The sequence below is a fragment of the Heteronotia binoei genome, chromosome 5 (assembly GCF_032191835.1).
Source record: "Heteronotia binoei isolate CCM8104 ecotype False Entrance Well chromosome 5, APGP_CSIRO_Hbin_v1, whole genome shotgun sequence".
NCBI lineage: Eukaryota > Metazoa > Chordata > Lepidosauria > Squamata > Gekkonidae > Heteronotia > Heteronotia binoei.
Genome location: NC_083227.1, coordinates 11,177,857 through 11,183,934, shown reverse-complemented (window position 1 = coordinate 11,183,934; position 6,078 = coordinate 11,177,857).

The following is a 6,078-nucleotide window of genomic DNA, read 5'->3' as shown; positions in this document are numbered from 1 at the left end:
CAAAGCCTTCCTCCTCCCCCCCCCCAAACAAAGAAGCCTCCCCCTCTTCTCCGCCCCCCCCTTGCTCAGCCTCTCTAGCAGACGGCTCGCTCAGTTTAACCCTTTCAGCGCTGCAGGCCAACGCAAAAAGGAGGCGCTCTATGCGGCTCAAGGGAGCTGCTCGGGAGTAACTCTTTTGCACCGCAGGGCGCTGCGCTCCCAGAGGGATCCCGTGCCCTGCAGCCCTCTTAAAAAAAAAAAAAAGACATTATATATGCCCTTAAATGCCAACAATGCCCTTCAGTTCTCTACATAGGGCAAACAGGACAAACCCTAGGCCAAAGGATAAATGGACACAAGTCTGACTTTAGGAATCACAGAACTGAGAAATCTGTGGGAAGAGCACTTTAACCTTCCAAAGCATTCAATGGGTGACTGTTTTACTGCAAAGGAACTTCAAGAACAGAATGGAGAGAGAAATTGCTGAATTGCAAATTATTATGGAACAAACGCCTCCCCAGGACTGAACAGGGATATTGGTTTTTTATCTCACTACAGATGCTAAACCCGCTCTCAGTGAGTATAGCTATACATCCACAGTATTCTAATGTGTTTCTCTTTTAGAATTGTGTATCGGTATAATTATTTGTATTGACATACTCAAAATAGGGATATTGGCTGTATATCTCATTCCATATGATTTACCCATTTTCACTATATTTTATTGTATTCCTTTTTCCTATGGCAAACTAGAATGATGTTTACAGGTTAAAAAGTAAAGTAGGTGGACAAGAACATCACTATCCGATGTATTTCTCTTTTAGCTGTATTGACACACTCAAACAGGGACTTTGGTTGCTTATCCCATTACATATATTGAACCCATCTCCCATTGTCATTGACAGACAATCTCACATTTTGACATACTACTGTTTTGTTGCTTTCGCATGCTCGTGCTACTCAGATCAAAGCTTTGCTCAATTTGTTAATTTTACTGCACACTGCTGTTTTGTTGCTTTCTCATGCTCATGCTACTCAGATCAAAGGTTTGCTCAGTTTGTTAATTTTGCTGCATACTGCTTTGTTGCTTTCCCATGCTCATGCTACTCAGATCAAAGGTTTGCTCAGTTTGTTAATTTTGCTGCATACTGCTGTTTTGTTGCTTTCCCATGCTCATGCTACTCAGATCAAAGGTTTGCTCCATTTGTTACTTTTGCTGCATACTGCTTTGTTGCTTTCCCATGCTCATGCTACTCAGATCAAAGGTTTGCTCGGTTTGTTAATTTTGCTGCATACTGCTGTTTTGTTGCTTTCCCATGCTCATGCTACTCAGATCAAAGGTTTGCTCCGTTTGTTAATTTTACTATTCTGTCATTGTACCATTTTACATTCTAAACCGCTGCCTACCAGATAATTTTACTTCACTGTCATCGGTTCTTAAATCTGCACCATGTTGCATTCTGGGCCACTGCCTACCAGCTATGTATGGCTCTGCTCAGCTACGTCTGGCTTTGCTCACGGTGCCGGATTCCTTGTCCGATGAAGTGTGCTTTAGAGCACATGAAAGCTTACGTTCTGAATCAAACTTGGTTGGTCTTAAAGGTGCCCCTTGACTCCTGCTTTGTTCACCTGCTTCAGACATTCTGTCCCATGTTGCATTCTGGGCCACTGCCTACCAGCTATGGATGGCTCTGCTTAGTTATGTCTGGCTCTGCTCACAGTGCCGGATTTCTCGTCTGATGAAGTGTGCTGAAGAGCACACGAAAGCTTACATTCTGAATAAAAATAGGTTGGTCTTAAAGGTGCCACTTAATAATAATAATAATAATAATAATAAATTCTTATTTATACCCCGCCCTCCCCGCCAAGGCAGGCTCAGGGCGGCTTACAAGACATGGTACATATACCATGATATAACAATAAAATCAGAATAATACAGTTAAAATACAATCCATAAATTTAAGTTAAATAAATAATTTGAAACCAGTGTAAATTAATGATGCTTGACTCCTGCTTTGTTAAAAAAAAAAGAAGGTTGAATAATACAGTTAAAATACAATCCATAAATTTAAGTTAAATAAATAATTTGAAACCAGTGTAAATTAATGATGCTTGACTCCTGCTTTGTTAAAAAAAATAAAAGAAGAAGAAGAAGGTTGAATAATACAGTTAAAATACAATCCATAAATTTAAGTTAAATAAATAATTTGAAACCAGTGTAAATTAATTTGTGCTTGGCTCCTGCTTTGTTCAAAAAGAAGAAGAAGAAGAAGAAGGTTGAAGCTGGACGCGTTTTGCATTCGCCTGCAGCATCAAAAGGGTTAAGCCGCCCGGTTGCAAGAGAGCCGGAGCAAGAAGGGGGCGGAGAAGAGGGAAGGCTCCCTTGTTGGGGGAGAGGGAGAGATTTGCTTCTGGATGAGGAGAGAGGAGGGAAGGGGCTCTAGCGATGCAGCAGCACGGAAATGCCTTGCAGCCGGATCCGGGCAAGGTTTACCTTGGAAGTGAGTGGGAGGTGGGGGGTGGATCACCACTGAGATCTTAGGAGAGCGTTCTCGGCTAGGGGGTTTTCATAGGCTTGGCCACCCCCAGAGGGCAAATTCCTGGAGGGTTTCTTTTCTTTTCTTTTCTTTTCTTTTCTTTTCTTTTCTTTTCTTTTTTTGGGGGGGGGCGGTGGATTCTCCAAAAGAGCCGGTTTGGGGTAGTGTTGCCAAGTCCAATTCAAGAAACATCTGGGGACTTTGGGGGGGGGGCCAGGAGCAAGTTGTGACAAACGTCATCGAACTCCAAAAGGCAGTTCTGGCCCATCACATTGAAAGGGACAGCAGGCCTTTAATAATGCCTCCCCTCCTTTGGAAATAATGAAGGATGGGGGCTCCTTCTTTGGGGGCTCATAACGTTGGACGCCCCGGTCCAACCTTTTTGAAACTTGGGGGGTATTTTGAGGAGAGGCCCCGGATGCTATGCTGCAAATTTGGCGCCTCTACCTCAAAAACAGCCCCCCCCCTCCAGAGCCCTAGATACACACAAATCAATTCTCCATCATACCCTATGGGAATCGGTCTCCATAGGGAATAATGCAGTGCCCAGAAGACATTTCCCTCTCCCCTCCTGCTTTCTGATCACCCTGAAGTAGGGGGAGGGTCTACAAACTGGAGATCCCCTGCCGCAACCTGGGGATTGGGAACCCTAGTTTGGGAACAGGAGGACCTCAAATGGGAACGAGGCCACGAGTCCTCCCCACCCCCAGTGCAGCCATTTTCTCCGGGGGAGCTGATCTCTCCGATATGGGGGTGGGTCGCAATTCTGGGAGAACTTCAAGCCCCACAGGGAGGTTGGCAACCCTGCTAGGCACCAGTTTTGGACCACCATAGAATCAGAATTCGGTTTCGGCGGAAAGAGGCGATCATCAGTGCCTTTCAGTGCAAAGGAGGTGAAATGAGCAAAACCGACCTTCTGTTTCTCACTATGCAAGAACTTGGTGGGCACTCCATGAAATTGCTGAGCAGTCGGGTTCGAACGGATAAAAGGAAGTCCTTCACCCAAAGGGTGATTCACACGTGGAATTCACTGCCACAGGAGGTGGCAGTGGCTACAAGCATAGACAGCTTCAAGAAAGGGTTGGATCAACATATGGAGCAGAGGTAGGGTTGCCAATCCCCAGGTGGGGGCAGGGGATCCCCTGGTTTGGAGGCCCTCCCCCCCCCCGCTTCAGGGTCATCAGAAGGCGGGAGGGGGAGGGAAATGTCTGCTGGGCACTGCTTCCCTATGGAAACTGATTCCCATAGGGAATAATGGAGATTGAGCTATGGGGCTCGGGGGGGGGCTGTTTTTTTAGGTAGATGCACCATATTTGCAGCATAGCACTTGTTGCCTCTCTCCAAAATGCCCTCCAAGTTTCAAAAAGATTGGACCAGGGGGTCCAATTCTATAAGCCCCAAAAGAAGGTGCCCCTATCCATTATTCCCAATGCAGGGAAGGCATTTAAAAGGAGTGCAGTCTCCTTAAATGTGATGGCGAGAACTACCTTTGGCATTCAATTGAGCTTGTCACAACCTTGCTCCTGGCTCCACCCCCAAAGTCCCAGGTATTTCTTGAATTGGACTTGGCAACCCTAAGCAGAGGTCCATTAGTGACTATTAGCCACAGCATATTGTTAGAACTCTGTCTGGGGCAGTGATGCTCTGTATTCTTGGTGCTTGGAGGGGGCACGATGAGAGGGCTTCTTGTGTCCTGGCCACACTGTTGGACCTCCTGCTGGCGCCTGGTTTTTTTGGCCACTGTGTGACAAAGTGTTGAACTGGATGGGCCATTGGCCTGATCCAACAGGGCTTCCCTTATGTTCTTCTGTGCCACAGAGTGTTGAACTGGATGGGCCACTGGCCTGATCCAACAGGGCTTCTCTTATGTTCTTCTGTGCCACAGAGTGTTGAACTGGATGGGCCATTGGCCTGATCCAACAGGGCTTCCCTTATGTTCTTCTGTGACACAGAGTGTTGAACTGGATGGGCCACTGGCCTGATCCAACAGGGCTTCTCTTATGTGACACAGAGTGTTGGACTGGATGGGCCATTGGCCTGATCCAACAGGGCTTCTCTTATGTTCTTATGTGACACAGAGTGTTGGACTGGATGGGCCATTGGCCTGATCCAACATGGCTTCTCTTATGTTCTTATGTGACACAGAGTGTTGGACTGGATGGGCCACTGGCCTGATCCAACGTGGCTTCTCTTATGTTCTTATGTGACAAAGAGTGTTGGACTGGATGGGCCATTGGCCTGATCCAACAGGGCTTCTCTTATGTTCTTATGTGAAACAGAGTGTTGAACTGAATGGGCCATTGGCCTGATCCAACAGGGCTTCTCTTATGTTCTTATGTGAAACAGAGTGTTGAACTGGATGGGCCATTGGCCTGATCCAACAGGGCTTCCCTTATGTTCTTGTGTGACACAGAGTGTTGGACTGGATGGGCCATTGGCCTGATCCAACAGGGCTTCCCTTATGTTCTTGTGTGACACAGAGTGTTGGGCTGGATGTGCCATTGGCCAGATCCAACATGGCTTCTCTTATGTTCTTATGTGTCACAGAGTGTTGGACTGGATGGGCCATTGCCCTGATCCAACAGGGCTTCTCTTATGTTCTTATGTGTCACAGAGTGTTGGACTGGATGGGCCATTGGCCTGATCCAACAGGGCTTCTCTTATGTTCTTATTTTCAACCCCAAACAAACAAAAAGCAAGACTTTTCAAGTTAGAAGAGTAAGAAAGGGCTTAGGGGGAAGGGAACTTCGGCCTGTATTGGAATCAACTGGAGCCCCATCCTGAGACTCTGATGCCTTCCCACCGTGGGGCCGGGGCTGCAGACTCAAGGCCAGGAGCAACAAACAACATGCATCCCTATGAGGCTTGAAGTGTGAGTGATGTAAAAACACTTGTGGGGGAGCAGTGTTGAAGCGCCCACCCACAGCAGTGTTTTGCAGAGTGGATGCACAGGGAAAGAACATGGCTGTTCCAACCGCATCACCCCTGCCCCATCCCTCTGTGGCTCATTTGGAAGGGGCAGCCATAACACAGTGCCAAATTCTCCCTCCTGCCCTAGGGTTAGGGTGGGAGGAAAGGCATCCTTTTGCTAGGCAAGAGAAGTTAGAAAACCCACAAGTAACACAACTGGTCTCTTGCTAGGTTCAGTGCCCTCCCTTCAGCGATTTTAACGGGGAGATTTAACAGTACACCTTTTGCTAATAGCCTACACCCGGGTGCAAGCGGGTCCATTGAAACAGCGTCTCACATGCAGGGCCGGCTCACCCACTAGGCAAACTAGGCGGTTGCCTAGGGTGCCAGGAGGGAGGAGGCGCCGAATCGGGCTTCCACCCCCCCCCCCCGTGCCCAAGAGAACCGCCTAATTTGCCTCCCTCCCGCCTCCACTGTCACAGCCAGCACCATCCCGCCCAAGCTCGTCCTGCCGCAGCCACCAGCTCCCCCCGCCCTCCCTGCCACCACTGCGTCAGATCCTGCTCGCCCTTCTCCGCCCTGCTTGCCCTGCCGCCACCGCCAGATCATGCTCGCCCTCCCTTTGGGCTGGCAGGCACGGTGCTACTCCTGA